At 39.7% G+C, this 18011-nt stretch overlaps 1 protein-coding gene across 1 annotated transcript in view; it reads right to left on the minus strand.

Moving 5' to 3' along the window:
• The window catches only part of myocd (myocardin), a 550512-nt gene extending 533236 nt beyond the window's left edge, over nt 1-17276 (minus strand). Inside the window, exon 1 of the mRNA XM_082544849.1 lies at nt 16964-17276. The gene's annotated coding sequence lies outside the window, so the exon portion shown is untranslated. The remainder of the gene's footprint in view (nt 1-16963) is intronic.
• Nucleotides 17277-18011: the final 735 nt, after the last annotated feature.

The following is an 18011-nucleotide window of genomic DNA, read 5'->3' on the forward strand; positions in this document are numbered from 1 at the left end:
TCTGATTTTGAAAACAGAAAGTGCCATTCACATTTGTGTCTACTGTCGCACAGATAGCTGCGTGTGCTTTGCTGCTAATGCCTGCACCGCAGTGGAAGCTTGGACTCGGTCTTAGTTGTGAAACATCCATCACCATGGTTCTGCATTCTTACCATGCTTGTGTTTTATGTATAAAATCATGCAGTCTGGCTAAACTATTAACTTTTCAGCCATTTTCTTCACTATCTGACTGCTTGTGTTTCTGGCCCCATAGAAATGTACTTAAGTTCTCAAATCATAGCAGTTATTTTTTAAAAACAGTGTTTTCAAATCCAATAAAAATGAGAACAGTACTGTGTTTGTTTTACAGTACTGTTGAGTTTGAGGCAAACAGTAAATGGACTTGTGTAAATTTTTCTAATCTGAGTATTTCACCCAATCTCACACACGTTTTAGACTAGACCTATACCTAAGCACCAACACAAACCACCACCCTTCCCATTGTTAGACAGCCTGCTCCACCCCCTGAGCCACAGCCACCCACCTTTCATGTCACAAACGTCTCTACCCATTTCCAAGCTCAGGACAACATGGATATGACCATTGGTAATTGCGCTTTCTTGTTGATGAGTTAAGTCTCCAGTCTCTGAGTAACGAACAGTCTTCCAAATTTTATGGATGTGGGTGTGGATGTGACAGCAGCATCAGAGACATGGCTATGACACTGGACCTGTGTCGCACACAGAGACAGAGGTCTGGTGCAACGGCATCTCCCTCGCCCACTACATCAACCTACCTGTCATACATACACAAACACACACAAACACACACACATACTCAGATCAGAATCACATTAACTCTGGCCGCTGGGTTCCACTGAAGACATTACATTTGCTTTGATGTATACATGGAAAGTGATCTGCTACTTCTCTAGTGCCTTCTAATGACAAACAAGGGTGCCCGCAGATATCAAAAGAAGGACTTACAACACATTTTACTCTGATGTCATATCTATCAGGTAAGAGCAGGGATCCTTTGCCAATCATTAAACCCACACACATCGCTTTCACTCCTTTAACAGCTTCTCCCATGTGAAAACAGACACATGCTTAAAAAACATATCCTGTGCCCCCTCTTGGTCATAAATTATCACAGTGATACTTAGCAGAGTGTGCATGGCAGTATTTGTTCTGTTGGTTAGTACAAGCATGCTGATGCTGAGAGCATAAACACGTTCAGTAACACCTCAGTGATAGCGGGAACACAGAGATTCTCATCATCTCAAGTCCTGCAATCCAATTTTCATATTATGCCGGCCGAATCATTGTTGCCAGGCAATAGCATATCGCTGCTTCACATAACTTGGCACTATGAGCTTCACCTGCATTCCTCCTTCAGTTTAATGGTGACAGAAGACGCTTCATCACTAGCTCTCGAGACCCTTCTATGTATATAGTTCAGACTTTCACCAAGTGCTGCATCCTCAGGGTGCAAAATGAGGATTTTGCTTTGTTACAAGTAAAAGAAGAAAATAACCTGGCAAGTTTGCACTAATGTAAGCAAATTCAAAAATCATGTTAATAGTGTGTGATTAGTTTATTGCATAGAAATCATTATTTGAACTAAACTTTGTTTTTTCTTCGCTTCATGTCGATGTGCATGAGAAGTGAAGCTCACTAGTAGAAATACTGTCGCCATCTAGTGTTGGCTGGTACTGATGCCCACAGATGAGCAGTCAGAAGCTGTTGCAAAGGTTGTAAGAATCAGTGACAGAAACGCCTCCAGACTGCTCACTGTACGCTGCACTGTCATTGCTACCAGCTCGGCTCAAGCTCCACTGTCTGTTTCCTTATCTGGTCCACAGCCAGACAAACAGATGCACATAAGCACTGCAGTAATCCAGCAGCAGACACACTCATAGCACAGAACATCCATGATCAATAGCTTTCTGGGACCACAGCCAGAAACACTTGTATACTCCTTGTAGTGCACATTCTCTAACTGTGTTGCTATACTCTTGTTAGAAGTTCTGTACTAGGTTAGATTGCATTTTCTTATTAGGGAATAGGATACAAACACTCACGGGGTACAGAAAAGACTCTAGCACATTCATTGCAAGTGTCGATGTTCTTTGTGATTTTGTGCAGTGTAAGTGTAGAGTGCATGAGACAGAAGGCAGGAGGAGAAATTTTTCCAACACCAAGATTGCAGAGGCATTTTTGCCGGTTGTGAGGATAATACAGCCTGTGTCACACAGAGAGGACACCAAAGGTGGCATTTGAGCTGAGGAAACATGTCAGAAGTTTATTATTGCCTGCAGGCTCAGCAAATCTAAGCCCAGAAAACTCTTAGCATTCTGAACCCCAACAGTGGAAAGGAAGGAAACAACAGCAGAAACGGTCCAGTTGGTATAAGAATGCTTCTATCCATTACTTAAATACATAAGCCACCACGTAATATAGGTGATGTTGCTTTCTACAGAATCATTTGCAAAATGATGATGTTAAATTGTGAAGCTTTTGGTGTTTCTTGAAACGGTGTGGTTGTGGTGGCACGGCGAGTTTCAATCATTTGCCACAAAGAACAAAACTGCTGTAACTAAAAGCCACATTGTCCTTTCTTTCCCAAACTTCACAGGCATGATGAGAGTCGAGCCCCGAACAGATTGTTGTGCCGTCTGTCAGCAACTGTTAGAGCGCTGCCTAGTGGAAAGAGGAAATGCACCGTAGGTTATCATCCTCATTGATTTAGATGAGATTTTAACTGGTGGTTCCACGCTTGATATGCATCAGATGGAGATTACACCAGATGGTAATCTCCATCGCCGTCTTCTGGACGTAGGTGTTGGGTGGCTCAACGCACCGGTGTGCAAGGGCCCTCTTAATTTAAAATATACCTGTTATATATATGACTAAACTAAAATCCACCTCTACCACAAACCCCCAAACCATTCCAGAACAGCACTGTTATATAATGATATAATGTTTTTTGCTCATATGTAGAGCAGGCTATAGAATAAAAGAGCTGCTTGCCCCAGAAGGAAGAGTCTGAAAGACAGCGAGCACTATAGACTGAAAAGAGAGAAAAATGAATGCCAGTGTTGAGTTTGTGAAAAAGAAGATGGGGAGGACATGAGATTTCCCCTTATCTTTGACCACAGTTGCAGATTTTTATCTCTGCTGACAGAGAGGCATGTGAGGCTCACTTTATCTAGCCTTTAACTGATTATCTATTTGTCAACATTTCACACAATTTCCCGTTTTCAAATTCCCTTGGAGGTGTGGGAATATTGACAGTTTCCAAATTGTATATTCAAAAGCCTCCTCTCCCGCCAGGCCCAGTTCTATGCTTCTGTCTACACCAGGACTCTAAATCAGTATTTAAATATTGACAACAGCAGCGGTTCAGTTATTGGGCATCTCATGTATAACCTTTGGGAAACAGTTTGTGATTGAGCTAGCAGCAGTTAGCTAGAGGAGGCTAGAAGCTAAAGCAGCAGTACAAAAAGCTTCATGTTGATTTTCCATTTATCAGTTATTAGCCAAAGTGTCATTCCGCTGTCCTCCCTGAGACCATGTTTCTAGCTGATTTGAAACAAACAATTGAAGGAATTGAAAGGCCTAATATGATTAAAAAACGATCAGCTACGTCAGTGGCAGGAGCCTGTGTGCATAATTGGATTACTAATAGGGAAAACAAATGAATAGTGGCTGGCAGTGGTGTGGGGGGCAGAGCACTGGACAGACATGGGTAAAGGGCGATTTTTATTCTGATGCTGTGAGCATATTGTGCTGAGAAAATAACCACTATAAATCATGTCACTCTCCCAGATTTAAGGAGTCATTATATTTTTCAAATGAGTGCATTTCAGATAACCACAGCGCATGTCCCTTTAGAAATGAATTTCCAGACAATAAGACCATGTCTCATTAATTTGATGAAATGAATTGTGGTTTTGTGGCAACTGTTCATTGCTGTGACCATGGTGACAATGTTAAAGGGTCAAATTAAAAAAAAAAAAAAAAAACTTTCCTTACTTAGTTTTGTATGTCTAAAAAAAATGTAAAACAAGATGTAAACTGTATATAAGATTGACACAGCCAAAATTATGTCACTCTATAAGAGCCATTTCGCCACTGTACAGAAATCTGTCTATTAAGGCTGATTACTCATGAAATAGGGGCAATCAAATAAATCGCTAATTACCATATTGTGTTTTTTTCCCCATATAGTAAATCTTAATTCAAGTCTGGTTGGAAAATATCAACCACAAGAGCCCCTCCATAGTATGGAAGGGCTGTTTGGTCCAGGTGATCCACCCCGTTGGCCCTGATTGGCCCTGACATTTTCTTTGCATTTACATTTCTCCTGTTCATTCTGTTAAAGGGGTAAATCAGTGGTTTCCTGAAATCAAAGTTTGGATCAAATTGTAGATTCAAGCAACTGTTGTCAGTTTAATGAGTTTATTGAAGGCGGCAGATTGTAATCTGGCAACAGTTCATCATGGGAGTGCACACAAGAGCACTCCTGTGGGAGAGGGGTAAGGGTGTTAACTGCGTTCCAGGCAAAAGAAAACTGTTGTGAAGTTTAGCAACATTAGGATTATTTTTATTTTGGGGGGGACAAATTGAGGTTTAGGGGGAGCAGCAGGGAGATGCAGTCTTCTTCAGAGATGTCTTCTTTAGATAGTTTTCAATCGTCAGTGTATCTCTTGTGTTCGGCACTGATACTGTGAGTGTCTTTAATACCCCTGCCCCTGTGCAGTCAGTGTGAGAGCTCACAGTATGATCACTTACATGTACATACATAACCCACAGACTGCATAGAAAAGATGGACACTTTCATGTCTGATCATTGAAGCAATGCAGGAAGTTAAAAATGCATTCTTTTTAAAACTTTCCTGGTGATCTTTTCTTAGTCATTTCAAGTCTTATTGATTATAGGATATTCACTTGTATGGACCCCAGTGGTGTCAAGACAGGGTGTGCTTTAGGGCCATCCTACCTTGTGACTGACGAATCACTTTCTTAGTAAAATATTTGTCCAATAGCAGAGCGTTCTCACTCCCGAGGCGTAACATGTCGACGTTTTGTCACGTCCCGCGGCGTTCCTGAGGAATGCGAAAGGAGACCTTCGGCGTTCTTATGGTACGCGGTGGGTTATGGCTGGAATCCAGTGCAATGACGCTCCCGCGGTAATAGACGTTCCAGCCCTGTATTCCAGCCCTAAACCTAACCTTATCCCTAGCCCTAACCATAACCTTATTCCAGACCGTAACCAGGACTTTAATGATGTTAAATAGCGTGTTTCTAAGCGATTTGAAGAAAAAGAGCGAACATGTGTAGGTTCAGTCCAGACGGTTCTCATATTTCCTCTTTTTCCGAGGTCGTCATTTAGGAACGTGGTGGGTAGCCGAAAACGTAATATGGTGACGATTTGTCACCTAGCGTAAAATGTTACGCTTTGGGAGTGAGAACGGGTTGCCAATAGCTGACATTTAGTAGCCAATAATATTAAATATCAGCCATGTATATCTCTGATATTTATAAAGAAAAATATCTAGGTAAGATATTCCAGAAAGAACCTCTCAGCAGTTGAAATGGTTGAATGGTGTGAGTGTAGCATGCTGTTACATTGAAACACAGTAAGGGAAGTCATAATGCTATGAAACTGTGCTAGCAAAATAGGACTTTAACTTGGTGGTGGCTTCTGAAACGTTAATTAGTCCAAGTTGTCAAACTTCTGACAAAGTTTTATTGGATTTAACTGGTGATTCAACAAATTTTTTATGTCTCAGTTACTATTAAAATTCAAGTTATAGTTCATTTCCTTATTTATTTAGATAAGGACTTCAAGATGGCTTTCAAGTTGTGAGATTTGCTTCTCAGTTGTGAAACTTGTATACCATGGTGCCATCAAGTATAGCCTAGCAAAACAGCAAAAAGTAATAACTAAAATGCAACCAAAAACTCTTCGGGAAGGAAGTCCTGTGGTATATGCTACTCCCAACCCACCTGCTCAACATTATCTTTTTTCACACAAGATGTAAAACTGAAAACTAATGCCTGGCGAGTACTTGGTGTGTTCAAATTTGATGTGAGTGACCAATAAACAACAACTTGCGAGTGAGAATTCATTAATGAACTATCCTCTGTTTGACAAGTTTATCTGGAATCACTGAGTATTAATTAATTGCTAAAAATGTAAAACCTAAATTTAGCTGTGTATTCAATATACAGATATGACACTAATATAAATTTTTTTCTGATAAATGGGAAGTTAAAAAAAATATTTTGCTGTAAATGCTGAACGCCTCCCCTTTGACAGAGAAATCTTGTGCATTAACCACATATATGTATGTTTGGACAACATGTGTGCCATCTCCCAGGCGTCAAAACTATTTATTAGGTACATCAATGATTTACATAATGGGTAGGATTTACTGAAGTTTGAGTAAATTGCTAATGATACTAATTTCTTGGGTTTGCATGAGAATTTACAGTAACAAAATTAATAAAATAAAGAAATGGTTTGACAAAATTAGTTATCACGAATTTTGAATGAGGCAATCATAATCAGGAAATCGCTTTTAATCATAAAAGAAAATCAAGTACAGGTACAAAGAACAAGTCATAGGGTATTAGGGGACATAGGACGTGCATGAAACTACATTCCTTGAGCAACATATTTAGCCACATGTTCTCCTTAAAATGCTAGCTGTCTCTATGGTGTCCAACTGTGCAGCTGTGTTCCCCAGGTGTGTATGCTCTGCTCTTTCTTGTTCTGTGTATAAAAGCCCTTCTTTGGGTAAATGCTGTGTTCTCCCTCTTGTTTCCTGTATGTTTGGTGTTTCCTGTGTAGTTGGGAAAGTCCAAGTATCTCCCTAGTTTATGCTCTCTGTATCTGGTTTTCTGTAAGTCCAGCAATAAACCTGTATTTTGAGTTCAGCTCTGCTTCTGAGTCCTGCATTTGGGTCCACACTTTGCCTGCCACACACAGTGTCACATGACATTGTGAGGAATCTTGTTAATATTTCTGACCAGGATATGTTTTTCAATGCCAATGTTAAATAAGTAGGGCTGTTTCTTTGTGTTTGCCCAGTATCTCTAAAATTAGAAATTAGGGATGGGTATCGTTTAGGTTTTATCCGATACCGGTGCCAAACCGGTACTTTTGAAACTGTGCCAGTGCTTAAACGGTGCTCAAACTGGTGCTTAAAGAATGAAGAACACAAACTTTGTCCAAAAACCTCTCATGTTTAGCTGTTTTTTGGGGTTTTTTTGTAAAAAGATAACAATGTTAGTCTTCTCTGCAGCTATGGGGCATATATGGTATCACTCTTGGCTGGAAGCAGTGCTTAATCAATGGAAAAACACAAACTTTGTCCTAAAACCTCTCAGTTTTTATCCAGTTTTTCTTTGGTCATTTTAGCCTTTTTGGCCAGGGTGAAGGAAGTATCTGCCATCAAACAAGAAGACAGCCGCATGTAGCTATGATGATGTTTGCTAGTTCACCTTACATGCATTAATGTAATAACGTGGTTAGCCTAGTCAGCGTAAATTACACACGAACAACATTAAGCTACTCACGCAGAGAAGAACGGCTGCTGCTGCTGCCATCATCATCCGTCATCATTTCTGCTTCACTGGCAGGGCTAGGGGCCAGGACTCTGCTCTTCGGGTTCATGTTGCTAACTCTGGGTCAGATAACAGGCACCACACCCGCAGTAGATGTGCTCGGTGTGAGGTCTTGCAGCAAGCTATCAAATACGGCGCTTTTCTAGGCTTTTAAAAAAACACTATGCGTCGCCAGGTGTTTCATCAGATTTGAGGTGTTACCTCCTTTGCACAGTATCACAGTATCAGCTTAAAGCACTTGTTGCAGGCTGCTGAGTTTGCATCTTTTGCTGTGAAGTACAGCCAGACCTTGACTGCTTTGCCTTGGGCGTTTTTAATCTGTAGCTCTGCTCTAAAAGAACGTACGTACCTGGGCCCGCCTACTACGCTTGCAAAGGTAAAATGATTGGCTAGAATCCAAAGTGTGTGACATCTCAGGGAAAAAAAAGCACCGAAATAAAGCACCGAAATAAAGCACCGAAATGCGCGCTGCTTTTCGGTCTGGTTACTACCGTTTACGTCAGAACCGATACCGGTACCCATCCCTATTAGAAACAGAGTGATGCTGAAAAATTTGCTCATGTTCCCCACAGATTTCAGTTTCATGTGATGGAACAGTTTGTAATAATGCAGTTCGACTTTGGATTTGCACTCCACCTGGATTTTAATCCTCACAACCCTTTGTATGAGTTCAGTTCATTTCAGTTTCTTTTTTTGTTCTATATAGTGCCAAATTACAACAGCAGTTGCCTCAAGACACTTTATATTGCAAGGTAAAGACCTACAACAATACAGTATCAGAAGAGATATCTCTTAAATTAAAGGCATATTGATTCTCCTGCAGTCTCCTCATTTATCTGAAATGCCTTGCTGTTCTCAGAGAGAAACACATTCATAAAACTTGACCTTACACTGTCTTGGTTAACAGGCCTACCACTCGCTTTCTCATATTCCTCAGGTCCACTGATTTTTGAGCCTCTAATTTGCTGCTATCAGTAGTTTTCTGGTTAGTACTGAAGTGAACTGGCTGTACCTTTAGAAGATCACCCTGCAGTTATGGATGGCATCACAATAATTTGCTGCAATTAGGTGGGTGGCTGGATGGATGGATGGATGGATGGTCTTTACCTTACAACATAAAGCACTTTGAGATGACAGTTGTGGTTTTGCATCATAAGAATAGAATAGAATAGAATTAAACTAAATTAAACTGACATTCTAAAGAAGTATAAACACAGTCGCCCACTGCAGATAATGTTGAAAAACCCTCAAAAACATCTACAAGGCAAGAAACAACTTATTGACAGGGTATAATTTTTTAAAATACAGTTTTTTCTAATGGAAAAGAGCCTCAGTAATGAACTTCCTAGTGATGCTCTGACAGCTCTTCAATGTAGGGCGATCCGATCAAAATCATGCAACACCATGAAATTTGGTCATCTATATTTTACGATAAGATCAGGCTGAAATTCTTGTCATGTTCCTGTAAGAGATGTAATTAACAGAAGTCCTGAATTAATGCAGAGATTAAAAACAAATTGCTTTGGAGAAAATGACACATACGACGTGTTTTCTCATTTCACCGAGTCCCATTCTCCTCACACAAACCCAAATGCCGTGATGACCTTGAAAGGACAGTTTGGCCATAAGACTTGTTTCTCTTTTTTTCTCCTCCACTTCATCTTCCTCTGTTCCCTCCCTCCCTATCCCTCTTTTATTCCTCCTCATGCTTTTGCAGACTGATTTATATGACCAGGGTGAAGACAATACCACTCAGAGAGGAGGGTAGAGGTGGAGGCAGAGAGATGCCGTTGACGTCACTACTTTCCGTGTCAGTTTTCCAGGGCTGTGTTAAAGTGGATATAGGAGATGGCTGACAGTTAAAAACAGCTTGTTGGGCAGATCTCTTTGGACAACAGCAGATCGGACATGACCTTTGACTTCAGAGAGAGATGTTGAATGTATACTGTGTGTAAATGCAGTAGGTGGGAAGCATACACTGAGTAAAAATGTAAGTAAATGTCTTTACTAATGTTCAGGTGGTGCTGATCAGTATTTGTAATGGGACAGACTAATGTGAAAGTTGGCATTCATAGTTATGACTGCAAAGAGAATCATTCATCTCTTCAGTGTAGCCTAGCCCTGGAGTGCTTTTAAGAAGCATCTTTCAGCTCATTGTCTTGGTTCTCTACCCTGCAAGATTACTGTTATGGTTCTCACTCAGTGATGCCATCAGCCTCAGTACAGGCAGTTGAAAAACTCTTTTTATGTGTATGATCTAAATATTTTATGTATAACGTTTAAACTGGCAGTGAAAGTGTTGAATCCAAAATTAACTGTCAAATGAATATTGTAGTTATTTTCTTAGGTCAACAGAATTTTCAAGCATCTTTCAGCTCAATGTTTTGACAGTGTCAGGTGACGTGGGGTCGAGACAGAGTGAAGTCCCTCCTGGCCGCCCCTCATCATCACAGCTGAGAGGGGGTAAAAGATCTTAACATCCAGCCTTATGTGATTAAAATTGATCAGAGTGCTAAAACAGAGCCTTTGTCTATTTTCTAATAATAAAGGGTTTTTATTTTTAAATCAAAGGTATACCAAAGTTTGATCAATATATAAATAAGAATTGTAGTTTTAATAGTAAAAATTATTGTTCTGATGTCTGAATTTTGTGTGTGTGTGTGTGTGTGTGCGTGTGTGTGTGTGTGTGTGTGTGTGTGTGTGTGTGTGTGTGTGTGTGTGTGTGTGTGAGATCCAGCTTCAACCTTGGTAGTTTAGTGTATGACTGACTGGAGGAATGTGAGAAGAACCATCATTATACATGCTTTTAAATGAAGTAGGGGGTTTTAATGGGTGAACACAGAACCCAACACCATAGTTCATATGTGATTTTGCTGATAGTTAATTATTATACTGATCAAAATGAGTAGGTGTAAGTTTTACTCATCTAATAAATAAGAAAATATCATCTATGCAATGATTCTAATAACAGGCCCCGCTGAGAGCTGTACAGTCTGACCTTGGTGTGTGTGTGTGTGTGTGTGTGTGTGTGTGTGTGTGTGTGTGTGTGTGTGTGTGTGTGTGTGTGTGTGTGTGTGTGTGGGCCGCTGATTTCCGGGTATCTGTATTATAAAATATTTGATTTATAAGAATAAGTTGTATTAAATAAATAAACAAACCTAAATAAAAGTTAAGTGAAGAAGAGATACAGTGTTATAAATACATATCTATATTTTTGTCTTTTCTCCCATTTTAGAGAATTCAGGAGGATTTTGGTTTACATCAGCTGCTTTCATATTCCTTTCAATCGCTTTCAATTTCCTACAATTTAAGTCTTAAGTATTTAATTGTGGACATCAACTTTTTAACCTTTTGCAAAATAGTAAAGGTAATATTCTGAGTATTATTTTTTTATAAGTGCAAATAGCTCTTACAGGTTACTCTCGCACTTTAATTACAACATTCCCTTGGGGTCTACTGTCCAGGCCTCTAAAATTAAGCCCAGAAATTACAAGTGCTGTGATCAGTGGGGGAGCTACCATTAACAGGTGGGACTGATTTGACCTGATTTGACCGGGCGAGTCCCCTTGCCCACATCAGCTCCATTTGAACTCTGCATTACCTGCTGGGTAAGATTCATAGGACCAGAGGTTTGGAGTATCAGAGAGCTGATACATTCCTGTATACAAGTCGTGGACCCTGCAGATCGACAGAAACAATAAGCTCAGCTTACATTTCAGCAACCAGTGTGCTTATGTGTAGCCCTAACAACTCGAGCTACGCTGATATAAGAACCAAAGGGAACAGGATAAGCTTTGTCAGACCATATTATAAAAGAGAGACATGACAATTGTGACATCACCAATTGGTTTGTGAATTCCCATGCTGATGTCTCTGGTGTGTTTTGGGCTTTCAACCACATGTGGAAAAAAAAAAATTGCTTTGCAGCATCAGAGGTGCGCTCCTTTATCTCCTTTTTTGAAATCAGACTATATGCCATGTTATTGTTTGCAAGCGTCTGATAGGTCAGGATTTCTATGCATTTAGGGTGATATCCTTACCTGACATTGTTTTTACATTTCCTTGTGGACGGAGATATTTTTTAAAACAAAAACAGAAAATTCACGTCTTAAAAAATAGCCATGTACGTGTGGATGTAGCCTAAATGGTGAGGGGAAGGTCTGACTGTGGCACCACATGCTCATCAACTAATGGCTTTTCTTTTTTTTATGACTCAAACTTTATTCGATTTTAATATTTAAAAAACAAACAAACAAAACAGAAGATAACAGAATGGACATTCCCAGTCACAACAACAAAACAAATTGAGAATCAATACATATTCTCATCCAAAAAAACAAAATCCAAAATAACGTAAATACACACTGATGCCAATATTTCACATAGACCCAATTACAGGTATCATATTCAGTCCAACCTTAACTACTTTAGCCGGATACGTCACTAACCTGTATATGAAAGGTAATTGGCCCATTTATCATTATAATCATCCAGTCTATTTAGCGGCCTATATGATAATCTTTCGTAAGCTGCCACTTGTCCCAAAGAAATGTACCATTGAGAGAAGGTAGGAGTCGATGAGGCCTTCCACTCTTTCACCAACAGCTTCCTCCCCAGCATAATAGCGGATTGTACCCAATGAGCAAGAGGAATGGGTAAATGACTTGGCCTTGGCCTACAACCTTCTCTACTACAGTGTGAATATGAATCCAATAATCTTGGACTTTGGAGCACCACCAAAGCAAATGTAAAAGTGTACCACTATCCTGCTGGCACTTCCAGCATGCATAGTCAGTCACTAGACCCACCCTGTGCAACTGTGAGGGTGTCCAGTAAACTCTATTTAAAATCTTAAATTGAACCAATCTTGAACACAGTTCACGTGACATTTTTTTCAGATTCCTGAGGATGCCATTCCTCCACTGTAAAGCTGAGCTTTAAGTCCATTTCCCACGTTCTTTTGAGGGACAGTGTGTTAGGATCAGAAGCTAATAAAAGCATTTTGTAATAAGCTGATGCCTCTTGTCCACGCCTGAAGATTGTTTTGATTTCCTCCAGAAAGTCGCAGATTAAAGGGAGCTTTGTGGATGAGCCAAATGTGTTTACCATCAAATGTCTTAATTGCAGGTATTTCCAAAATTCCTGCCAAGGTAAATCAAATTCTTCTGCAAGTTTTCTAAATGATTTAAATATACTGTTTTCGTAAAGATCTCCCAGCACTATGATTCCTCTCTGGAACCAGAGCTTCCAAAAAAAGGGTAATTTGGCGACAGAAAGTTTGGGATTATACCAAATACCAGCAGATTGGTTGAGATGTGGGTCAAATTTGAATAACTTGGACATTCTTTTCCATACTTCTTTCAAATGAGAAAATACCGGATGTGATTGGATGTGGGGAGACAGATTAGTTGATAAGCTATATAATGGTGTGAATGGCGAGCAGGCAGTACTTTCAATGGAGAACCAAGGAGGCGCTTTCTCAGGGGGTAAAAACCAATGTGCCAAATGCCGTTGAGAAAAAGCATAATGATATAAAAGTAGATTGGGCATCCCTAACCCACCTCTGTCCACTAGTTTCTGCAATTTTCTCAAATTCAGTCTAGGCTTTTTATTACTCCATATAAATGCTTTGCAAAGCTGGTCAAATTGTTTGATGTATTTCAAAGGAACATGAATTGGTAGAGCCTGCATCAAATAATTGAACTTAGGTGTACATACCATTTTAATTACATTTACCTTTCCCCACATTGAGAGATACATCTGAGACCAACGATCAACATTAATTCTCATATCGCTGAGTAAAGGTTCAAAATGTATCTTTATCAGGTCTGACAGATGAGGCGTGAAGGTAATGCCTAAATACTTAATGCCCTTCTGAGGCCAGGAAAACATACCGGTTTGAAAAATGACCTAGGACACAACTAGTTAACGGAAGAGCCTCTGATTTGGTCCAATTCACCTTGTAACCAGAAATAGCTGAGAACGTATTTATTATTACCTGCAAGGACTTTAACGACTTTTCTGGGTCTGATATAAAAAGCAAAATATCATCAGCATACAACAACAGTTTATGACAGTCTCTCCCTATACTAACACCTGGATAATTGGGCTCCCTACGAATAGTCACTGCGAGCGGCTCAAGGGCCAGAGCAAAAAGGAGTGGGGAGAGGGGATCCCCCTGTCTGGTTCCTCTATCTAGTTCAAAAGAAGGCCCCATTATTCCATTTGTAAGTACTGATGCCTTGGGGTGTACATATATAAGCTGTATCCAGTTAATAAAGCTTTCAACTAATTGCTTTTCAATTACACGTGACAGTATGATTATGTGTTAGCACACAAAGTATCCTGCAATGCTGGGCACTGGTTAGTGGGTTTTCTGTGGGGGTTTTTTCATCTACTGAGTCCAGGAGGAGCTGTGCGGCAATTCCTCCCTCTGAGGTCGAGTCACACTTAGCTGTCCAACCCAGTATCAGTGTGCAAGAGACACCCACGTCCCAACCAGTCCACTGTGTCAATTTCATGCTCTGCCTCTTTAAAGCGTGATATGTGCATGCATGCAAAAGTTGCATTGACAATATGTTTAAAGCCAAGGAGTCAGTAAGGAGAGCATTAAATGTATGAAGTACATTCCAGGGTCCTTATTCGCCAGAAACAATTGAGCTAGGCGGCTAATATGTAATTACATGTAAATGTGTTAATAATGTCTGTTTCAAAACCTTCCTGTGATTAATTTCATGTTGGCTTGAAATAAAACATCTCCATCTGCTGTTACTGCAAATTACTGCAACTTCTGCAACCACCTCACACATTTCTCTATAATGCTGAATGATGCCAAGTATTGAATATAACTTCAGTTTAACTGTCATATAAGGAAAAGACAGTGAAGTGAAATTAAAAAAAAACACCTGTGGAAAAAATACTAATAACTACTTTATACAACTACAAACTAAAGAAGTACATAGTCCAAATTTCCCATGATCAAAGAGTGCTTTTTCCACAGACAGAATGTGATTCAGCTGTCAGTCGTACTGCTGGCTGCTGAGTTGAAAGAACAAAAATGTTAGAACTCATTAATCTACTTTTGTCTTTTTGAGCTCAAGAGTTTCACCGAGAGCACAATATTACCAAGAATGGAGGATTTGACTTTAGGATTAGTTTAATCTCCACATCCACCAGGTCAAAGACTCACATTTTGTCTTTCAGTGGAAGGTTGTCACTGACTGCGCATGTTAAGTTTATTTAGCTTCAACTTAGAATACATAGTGGTCACGCAATAGATGATAGGCTTTAAGAACAGTGTAAGAATTTAATAGAATCCAAGTGCATCGTGTGGGGAGAAAAAAATGTGTGTGTTCACATGTGTGGGTGACCGCGTATTTGTGAGAGTGGGTTGAAAGAAGAGCTCCACATTGAGCCCCTCAGGGATAAACAGGTAAGAAAAGTAACTGCTCTCCTGAAACACACTATCAGTTTTAATGCAGCCTTCCAATTTTGTACCCCAGGTGGGGAAAAGATACCGCCTCAGATTTGAAACCCCCTGCTTCATCGACTCCACATCCCTCAGTGGCTAAAGCCGTGTAAACATTTAATGAAATTACTCTGTTTAATCCCCCAAGTTCCTCAAAAGTCAAATGGCTCCCTTTTTACATTCCCAACAGGTGATGAGAAGCAGAAACGAAGCATGCTTGATCGAGGAGGAAGAGAATAGAGGAGAATGTAATAGAGAGCTGGGTGCTTTTTGGGAAGCTGGATGGGTGGGCGTGTGGGGGGGGGATTGACTGTTTAAACGCTCACAGACACCCATGCATGTCGAGACTCCAATCCTCTGGGAAATCAGGGCCCGGGAAGCCGTCAGCCTTCCTGGAAAGATCCCCATTTCTAAGCACAGAGAGCTGACATTTTGAAATGTGAAGCAGCCAAACCACCTGCCACATCCAGAGGCTCAGATGAGACAGACAGGAATGGCAAATGGCTCCCATTTGTTACAGTTTTAGATCTCATTGCTGCCTTTGATGTCCTCCTTCTTCTTCTCTGTCAGCCTTCATCTCGCGATAATTGAGGCAGTAGAAGAAATTACTGATACACTGGATAAAAATAAATATGCAGTTGGTATTTTTGTTGACCTCAAAAAGGCCTTCGACACAATCAATCACTCAATTTTACTGGATAAATTGGAAAGATATGGTATTCGAGGGAAAGCTGGTAACTGGTTAAAAAGCAGAGGTGGGACCAAGTCATTGTTTTGCAAGTCTCAAGTAAGTCTCAAGTCTTTATCCTCAAGTCTCAAGTCAAGTCTCAAGTAATGTCAGGCAAGTCAGAGTCGAGTCTCAAGTCACTGGTGTAAAAGTCCGAGTCAAGTCACAAGTCTGAAACTTTGAATTTCAAGTCCTTTCGAGTCTTTAAAAAAAACAAACGAAAAAATAATGTTGCAGTTATATGCTAAATGTAAATATTAGACCATGTAATTTTAAAATCTGTGTTTTTCTCAACACATGACAAAATAGTGAACTTAGAAAATATACACAAATTGTGAAATTGCACCTCTTTAAAATGCAGCTCAATTAAACCTAGCTCCAAGAATAATTTTCACCGACAGTTCTGAGATAAGCTGCATGTTATTCTTGGATGCGGTTGTAGGACCAGCTTTAAAATCGCATGACAAAAATATCATACACATTAAAAAAAAAACTGTATCACCAACGTAGCCTGGACAACATTTGCTAGTTAGATGAAGTCAGCTATCTCATCTTAGCATATTTATATGCATATTTATAATTATACGGTTCTTGGAGTGAGTGCATACACTCATGACGTTTAGTAACTTCAGGTCACTGCAACAAGCCCAGGTACAGTTTACCGACGGATGGGTGCAGGACCTTGAAATGCACCGTGTAGAACGAAAGACCATCGTACGTATCATAAGTTTACCAGTCTCACAAATCGTCTTCATAAATACACATTCGTTAACCGTTTATTAATAGGACCTTTGAGCTCAATGGTAATTAATTAGCAGTGGAAATAATTTCTGGTACCCATCACAGAAATGTAGCAGTGACAACAATATTGCATGCTGTAATCGTACTGGGCAATTAGTGATACAAAACAACAGTTTTATCCTGTGAATAAAAGTATATGTTTTTGTCAATGTACCATAATAACAGAAGCGAAACGCAATATTGTGTCAGGACAATTCACTATTTATGCACAATAAATAAAGGAGCATAGCGCGACCATTTCTGTTCAGCGCCAGACTTGCTTGTAACCTATATCACCAATTATGTTATGAAAATGACGTATTAACTACAACAGCAGACTGACCTTCGTGTAAATGCTTGGAGCAGACTAACCTGTGAGCTGGAGTGTTCTGGGACGTTATATTTGATCTTTGAATGGCTGCAATCCAGGCCATCCGTCGCGTCTTTGTTACTTCGGAAACATGGCTCGAACAATTTCTCTTCAACGACGTAATCCGATAACAACCGATCTCTTTACCCGTCGGCTTCCCGTGGCTGTCATGCGACCGGCTATTGCAGTTAATAATACAACGGCTTCTTGACATTTTTGTGTTTCTTTTTATCGCTGTATAACTGATTTCAATTGAAAGCCTGCGTGCGCTAGTACCGCTTGCCACGAGTTCCCAGAATCATTTGCGGTTCTACCCGTGAATGACGTCACATTTTCAATCTCTATATAATATGCATGCTAAATTTTATATTTGGGGTAAAATATCAAGTCTTTTCAAGTAAACCGGTTCAAGTCCAATTCAAGTCCCAAGTCATTGGTGTAAAAGTCCAAGTCAAGTCACAAGTCTTAGAACATTTTTTCAAGTCAAGTCTAAAGTCATAAAATTAATGACTCGAGTCTGACTCGAGTCCAAGTCATGTGACTCGAGTCCACACCTCTGTTAAAAAGTTACCTAACAGGTCGGGAACAATATGTTAGCATAGGGCATTACCATTCAGAGAAACTTGGTATTACATGTGGTGTTCCCCAAGGGTCAGTGTTGGGACCAAAACTTTTCAATGTATACATAAATGATATTTTTGATGTTTCTCAAGTACTTAAACTCATACTGTTCGCAGATGACACCAACATATTTTTCAGTAGCGATGATTATACTGATCTTGTAATGACTGTAAACAGGGAGCTAAAATTAATAAAAAAAATGGATGGACATAAATAAATTATCATTAAATATAAATAAAACTAAAGCAATGTTTTTTGGTAATTTAAAATATAATATAGAATTACCAATTATCATTGAAGGTGTACCAATTGATAATGTGAGTGAAAACAAATTTTTGGGAGTCGTAATTGATAACAAAATTTCATGGAAACCCCACGTCAGACACATAAAAACCAAAATTTCCAGAAGCCTCGCAGTTTTGAACAAAG

This window comes from Aulonocara stuartgranti, assembly GCF_965226115.1.
Source record: "Aulonocara stuartgranti genome assembly, chromosome: 8".
Lineage (NCBI taxonomy): Eukaryota > Metazoa > Chordata > Actinopteri > Cichliformes > Cichlidae > Aulonocara > Aulonocara stuartgranti.